This window comes from Tympanuchus pallidicinctus, unplaced genomic scaffold (assembly GCF_026119805.1).
Source record: "Tympanuchus pallidicinctus isolate F22 unplaced genomic scaffold, pur_lepc_1.0 scaffold90, whole genome shotgun sequence".
NCBI lineage: Eukaryota > Metazoa > Chordata > Aves > Galliformes > Phasianidae > Tympanuchus > Tympanuchus pallidicinctus.
Genome location: NW_026294814.1, coordinates 22,501 through 30,000, shown reverse-complemented (window position 1 = coordinate 30,000; position 7,500 = coordinate 22,501). Strand labels below are relative to the sequence as shown.

At 31.6% G+C, this 7,500-nt stretch overlaps 1 protein-coding gene and 1 long non-coding RNA gene across 2 annotated transcripts in view; one reads left to right on the top strand and one right to left on the bottom strand.

Annotated features, from left to right (window-relative positions):
• Nucleotides 1-7,500, bottom strand: part of LOC128074698 (circumsporozoite protein-like) — a 48,906-nt gene that overhangs the window by 32,792 nt on the left and 8,614 nt on the right. The gene's annotated exons all lie outside the window — the stretch shown is intronic.
• LOC128074694 (uncharacterized) overlaps nucleotides 1-7,500 on the top strand; it is a 39,254-nt gene that overhangs the window by 30,004 nt on the left and 1,750 nt on the right. The window contains exons 3-4 of the long non-coding RNA XR_008203328.1: nucleotides 2,321-2,566; nucleotides 6,514-6,554. This is a non-coding gene — a long non-coding RNA (uncharacterized LOC128074694). The remainder of the gene's footprint in view (nucleotides 1-2,320; nucleotides 2,567-6,513; nucleotides 6,555-7,500) is intronic.

Genomic DNA, 7,500 nt, shown 5'->3' with positions numbered 1-7,500 from the left:
GGGGAATTCAGGTAGAAAAAGCCATATTAAAGGGGAAAAAACCCAGACTGAAAAAAGAAACAGGGATTTCGATGAAAATAAGCGATATTTAAGGGGAAAAAGTGGGATTTCAATGAAAATAAGCGATATTTAGTGGTTAAAAACAGGGATTTCTATGAAAATCAGCGATATTTATGGGGAAAAACAGGGATTTCTATGAAAATAAGCGATATTTCAGGGGAAAAACAGGGATTTCTATGAAAATAAGCGATATTTATGGTGAAAAACAGGGACTTCTATGAAAATAAGCGATATTTCAGGGGAAAAACAGGGATTTCTATGAAAATAAGCGATATTTAAGGGGAAAAACAGGGATTTCTATGAAAATAAGCGAAATTTAAGGGTTAAAAACAGGGATTTCTATGAAAATAAGCGATATTTCAGGGGAAAAACAGGGAATTCGATGAAAATATGTGACATTTAAGGGGAAAAACAAGGATCTCTATGAAAATAAGCGATATTTAAGGGTTAAAAACAGGGATTTCTATGAAAATAAGCGATATTTCAGGGGAAAAACAGGGATTTCTACGAAAAATAAGCGATATTTCAGGGGAAAAACAGGGATTTCTATGAAAATAATCGATATTTAGTGGTTAAAAACAGGGATTTCTATGAAAAGTAAGCAATATTTTCGGGGAAAAGCAGGGATTTCTATGAAAATAAGCGATATTTCAGGTTAAAAACAGGGATTTCTATGAAAATAAGTGATATTTCAGGGGAAAAACAGGGATTTCTTTGAAAATAAGCGATATTTTAGGGGAAAAACAGGGATTTCTATGAAAATAAGCGATATTTCAGGGGAAAAACAGGGATTTTTATGAAAATAAGCGATATTTTAGGGGAAAAACAGGGATTTCTATGAAAATAAGCGATATTTAATGGGAAAAACAGGGATTTCTATGAAAATAAGCTATATTTCAGGTTAAAAACATGGATTTCAATGAAAACAAGCAATATTTCAGGTTAAAAACAGGGATTTCTATGAAAATAAGCGATATTTCAGGTTAGAAACAGGGATTTCTATGAAAATAAGTGATATTTCAGGGGAAAAACCGGGATTTCTAGGAAAATAAGCGATATTTCAGGTGAAAAACCGGGATTTCTATGAAAATAAGCGATATTTAGTGGTTAAAAACAGGGATTTCTATGAAAATAAGTGATATTTCAGGGGAAAAACAGGGATTTCTATGAAAATAAACGATATTTCAATTTAAAAACAGGGATTTCTAGGAAAATAAGCGATATTTCAGGGGAAAAACAGGGATTTCTATGAAAATAAGCGATATTTAAGGGTTAAAAACGGGGATTTCTATGAAAATAAGCGATATTTAGTGGTTAAAAACAGGGATTTCTATGAAAATAAGCGATATTTTCGGGGAAAAACAGGGATTTCTATGAAAATAAGCGATATTTCAGTTGAAAAACAGGGATTTCTATGAAAATAAGCGATATTTCAGGTTAAAAACAGGGATTTCTGTGAAATTAAGCGATATTTCCGGGGAAAAACAGGGATTTCTATGAAAATAAGCGATATATAAGGGGAAAAACAGGGATTTCTAGGAAAATAAGCGATATTTAAGGGGAAAAACAGGGATTTCTATGAAAATAAGCGATATTTAAGGGGAAAAACAGGGATTTCTAGGAAAATAAGCGATATTTAGTGGTTAATAACAGGGATTTCTATGAAAATAAGCGATATTTCAGGTTAAAAACAGGGATTTCTATGAAAATAAGCGATATTTCAGGTGAAAAACAGGAATTTCTATGAAAATAAGCGATATTTAACGGGAAAAACAGGGATTTCGATGAAAAATAAGCGATATTTAGCGGTTAAAAACAGGGATTTCTATGAAAATAAGCGATATTTAAGGGGAAAAACAGGGATTTCTATGAAAATAAGCGATATTTCAGGGGAAAAACAGGGATTTCTATGAAAATAAGCGATATTTCAGGGGAAAAACAGGGATTTTTGTGAAAATAAGTGATAATTATGGGGAAAATCAGGGATTTCTATGAAAATAAGCGATATTTAGTGGTTAAAAACAGGGATTTCTATGAAAATAAGCGATATTTAAGGGGAAAAACAGGGATTTCTATGAAAATAAGTGATATTTCAGGTGAAAAACAGGGATTTCTATGAAAATAAGCGATATTTAAGGGGATAAACAGAAATTTCTGTGAAAATAAGCGATATTTCCGGGGAAAAACAGGGATTTCTAGGAAAGTAAGCGATACTTCAAGGGAAAAACAGGGATTTCTATGAAAATAAGCGATATTTCAGGTTAAAAACAGGGATTTCTATGAAAATAAGCGATATATAAGGTTTAAAACAGGGATTTCTATGAAAATAAGCGATATTTCAGGTGAAAAACAGGGATTTCTATGAAAATAAGCGATATTTCAGGTGAAAAACAGGGATTTCTATGGAAATAAGCGATATTTCAGGTTAAAAACAGGGATTTCTAGGAAAATAAGCGATATTTAAGGTGAAAAACAGGGATTTCTATGAAAATAAGCGATATTTCAGGTTAAAAACAGGGATTTCTATGAAAATAAGCGATATTTAAGGGAATAAACAGGGATTTCTGTGAAAATAAGCGAGATTTCAGGTGAACAACAGGGATTTCTATGAAAATAAGCGATATTTCAGGTGAAAAACAGGGATTTCTGTAAAAATAAGCGATATTTTAGGGGAAAAACAGGGATTTCGATGAAAATAAGCGATATTTCAGGGGAAAAACAGGGATTTCTATGAAAATAAGCGATATTTCAGGGGAAAAACAGGGATTTCTATGAAAATAAGCGATATTTCAGGGGAAAAACAGGGATTTCTATGAAAGTAAGCTATATTTATGGGGAAAAACAGGGATTTGTATTAAAATAAGTGATATTTCAGGTTAAAAACAGGGATTTCTAGGAAAATAAGCGATATTTAAGGGAATAAACAGGGATTTCTGTGAAAATGAGCGATATTTCAGGGGAAAAACAGGGATTTCTATGAAAATAGGCGATATTTCAGGGGAAAAACAGGGATTTCTATGAAAATAAGCGATATTTCAGGGGAAAAACAGGGATTTCTAGGAAAATAAGCGATATTTAAGGGGAAAAAAAGGGATTTCTACAAAAGTAAGTGATATTTCAGGTGAAAAACAGGGATTTCTATGAAAATAAGCGATATTTCAGGGGAAAAACAGGGATTTCTATGAAAATAAGCGATATTTCTGGTTAAAAACAGGGATTTCTATGAAAATAAGCGATATTTCAGGGGAAAAACAGGGATTTCTGTGAAAATAAGCGATATTTCCGGGGAAAAACAGGGATTTCTAGGAAAATAAGCGATATTTAAGGGGAAAAACAGGGAATTCTATGAAAATAAGTGATATTTTAAGGGGAAAAACAGGGATTTCTATGAAAATAAGCGATATTTCAGGTGAAAAACAGGGATTTCTATGAAAATAAGCGATATTTAAGGGGAAAAACAGGGATTTCTATGAAAATAAGCCATATTTCAGGGGAAAAACAGGGATTTCTATGAAAATAAGCAATATTTCAGGGGAAAAACAGGGATTTCTATGAAAATAAGCGATATTTCAGGGGAACAACAGGGATTTCTATGAAAATAAGCGATATTTAAGGGTTAAAAACAGGGATTTCAATGAAAATAAGCGATATTTCAGGTGAAAAACAGGGATTTCTGTGAAAATAAGCGATATTTTAGGGGGAAAACAGGGATTCCTATGAAAATAAGCGATATATAAGGGGAAAAACAGGGATTTCTATGAAAATAAGCGATATTTAAGGGGAAAAACAGGGATTTCGATGAAAATAAGTGATATTTCAGGTGAAAAACAGGGATTTCTATGAAAATAAGCGATATTTCAGGGGAAAAACAGGGATTTCTATGAAAATAAGTGATATTTATGGGGAAAAAACAGGGATTTCTATGAAAATAAGCGATATTTAAGGGTTAAAAACAGGGATTTCTATGAAAACAAGGGATATTTAAGGATAAAAACAGGGATTTTTATGAAAATAAGCGATATTTCAGGGGAAAAACAGGGATTTCTATGAAAATAAGCTATATTTCAGGTTAAAAACAGGGATTTCTAGGAAAACAAGCAATATTTAAGATGAAAAACAGGGATTTCTGTGAAAATAAGCGATATTTCAGGTGAAATACAGGGATTTCTATTAAAATAAGCGATATTTAGTGGTTAAAAACAGGGATTTCTATGAAAATAAGCGATATTTCAGGTTAAAAACAGGGATTTGTATGAAAATAAGCGATATCTGAGGATTAAAAACAGGGATTTCTATGAAAATAAGCGATATCTAAGGGGAAAAGCAAGGATTTCTATGAAAATAAGCGATATTTAATATGAAAAACAGGGATTTCTGTGAAAATAAGCGATATTTCAGGTGAAAAACAGGGATTTCTATGAAAATAAGCGATATTTCAGGTGAAAAACAGGGATTTCTATGAAAATAAGTGATATTTCAGGTTAAAAACAGGGATTTCTAGGAAAACAAGCGATATTTAAGATGAAAAACAGGGATTTCTGTGAAAATAAGCGATATTTCAGGTTAAAAACAGGGATTTCTAGGAAAATAAGCAATATTTCAGGTTAAAAACAGGGATTTCTATGAAAGTAAGCGATATTTCAAGGGAAAAACAGAGATTTCTATGAAAATAAGCGATATTTCAGGGGAAAAACAGGGATTTCTGTGAAAATAAGCGATATTTAAGGGGAAAAACAGGGATTTCTATGAAAATAAGCGATATTTCAGGTGAAAAACAGGGATTTCTGTGAAAATAAGCGATATTTCAGGGGAAAAACAGGGATTTCTATGAAAATAAGCGATATTTCAGGTGAAAAACAGGGATTTCTATGAAAATAAGCGGTATTTCAGTTTAAAAACAGGGATTTCTATGAAAATAAGCGATATTTCAGGGGAAAAACAGGGATTTCTATGAAAACAAGGGATATTTAAGGGTTAATACCAGGGATTTTTATGAAAATAAACGATATTTAAGGTGGAAAACAGGGATTTCGATGAAAATAAGCAATATTTCAGGGGAAAAACAGGGATTTCTATGAAAATAAGCGATATTTCAGGGGAAAAACAGGGATTTCTATGAAAATAAGCGATATTTAAAGGGAAAAACAGGGATTTCAATGAAAATAAGCGATATTTCAGGTGAAAAACAGGGATTTCTGTGAAAATAAGCGATATTTTAGGGGGAAAACAGGGATTCCTATGAAAATAAGCGATATATAAGGGGAAAAACAGGGATTTCTATGAAAATAAGCGATATTTAAGGGGAAAAACAGGGATTTCGATGAAAATAAGTGATATTTCAGGTGAAAAACAGGGATTTCTATGAAAATAAGCGATATTTCAGGGGAAAAACAGGGATTTCTATGAAAATAAGTGATATTTATGGGGAAAAAACAGGGATTTCTATGAAAATAAGCGATATTTAAGGGTTAAAAACAGGGATTTCTATGAAAACAAGGGATATTAAAGGATAAAAACAGGGATTTTTATGAAAATAAGCGATATTTCAAGGGAAAAACAGGGATTTCTATGAAAATAAGCTATATTTCAGGGGAAAAACAGGGATTTCTATGAAAATAAGCGATATTTCAGGTGAAATACAGGGATTTCTATTAAAATAAGCGATATTTATGGTTAAAAACAGGGATTTCTATGAAAATAAGCGATATTTCAGGTTAAAAACAGGGATTTGTATGAAAATAAGCGATATCTGAGGATTAAAAACAGGGATTTCTATGAAAATAAGCGATATTTCAGGTGAAAAGCAAGTATTTCTATGAAAATAAGCGATATTTAATATGAAAAACAGGGATTTCTGTGAAAATAAGCGATATCTGAGGATTAAAAACAGGGATTTCTATGAAAATAAGCGATATTTCAGGTGAAAAACAGGGATTTCTATGAAAATAAGTGATATTTCAGGTTAAAAACAGGGATTTCTAGGAAAACAAGCGATATTTAAGATGAAAAACAGGGATTTCTGTGAAAATAAGCGATATTTCAGGTTAAAAACAGGGATTTCTAGGAAAATAAGCAATATTTCAGGTTAAAAACAGGGATTTCTATGAAAGTAAGCGATATTTTAAGGGAAAAACAGAGATTTCTATGAAAATAAGCGATATTTCAGGTGAAAAACAGGGATTTCTGTGAAAATAAGCGATATTTAAGGGGAGAAACAGGGATTTCTAGGAAAATAAGCGATATTTCAGGGGAAAAACAGGGATTTCTGTGAAAATAAGCGATATTTAAGGGGAAAAACAGGGATTTCTAGGAAAATAAGCGATGTTTAATTGGAAAAAGTGGGATTTCTATGAAAATAGGCGATATTTAAGGTGAAAAACAGGGATTTCTATGAAAATAAGCGATATTTCAGGTGAAAAACAGGGATTTCTATGGAAATAAGCGATATTTCAGGTTAAAAACAGGGATTTCTATGAAAATAAGCGATATTTAAGGTGAAAAACAGGGATTTCTATGAAAATAAGCGATATTTAAGGGAATAAACAGGGATTTCTGTGAAAATAAGCGAGATTTCAGGTGAAAAACAGGGATTTCTATGAAAATAAGTGATATTTATGGGGAAAAAACAGGGATTTCTATGAAAATAAGCGATATTTAAGGGTTAAAAACAGGGATTTCTATGAAAACAAGGGATATTTCAGGTGAAAAACAGGGATTTCTATGAAAATAAGCGATATTTAAGGGGAAAAACAGGGATTTCTATGAAAATAAGCTATATTTCAGGGGAAAAACAGGGATTTCTGTGAAAATAAGCGATATTTCAGGTGAAATACAGGGATTTCTAATAAAATAAGCGATATTTAGTGGTTAAAAACAGGGATTTCTATGAAAATAAGCGATATTTCAGGTGAAAAGCAAGGATTTCTATGAAAATAAGCGATATTTAATATGAAAAACAGGGATTTCTGTGAAAATAAGCGATATTTCAGGTGAAAAACAGGGATTTCTATGAAAATAAGCGATATTTCAGGTGAAAAACAGGGATTTCTATGAAAATAAGTGATATTTCAGGTTAAAAACAGGGATTTCTAGGAAAATAAGCGATATTTAAGATGAAAAACAGGGATTTCTGTGAAAATAAGCGATATTTCAGGTTAAAAACAGGGATTTCTATGAAAATAAGCGATATTTCAGGGGAAAAACAGGGATTTCTATGAAAGTAAGCGATATTTCAAGGGAAAAACAGAGATTTCTATGAAAATAAGCGATATTTCAGGTTAAAAACAGGGATTTCTATGAAAATAAGCGATATTTAAGGGGAAAAACAGGGATTTCTATGAAAATAAGCCATATTTCAGGTGAAAAACAGGGATTTCTGTGAAAATAAGCGATATTTAAGGGGAAAAACAGGGATTTCTAGGAAAATAAGCTATGTTTAAT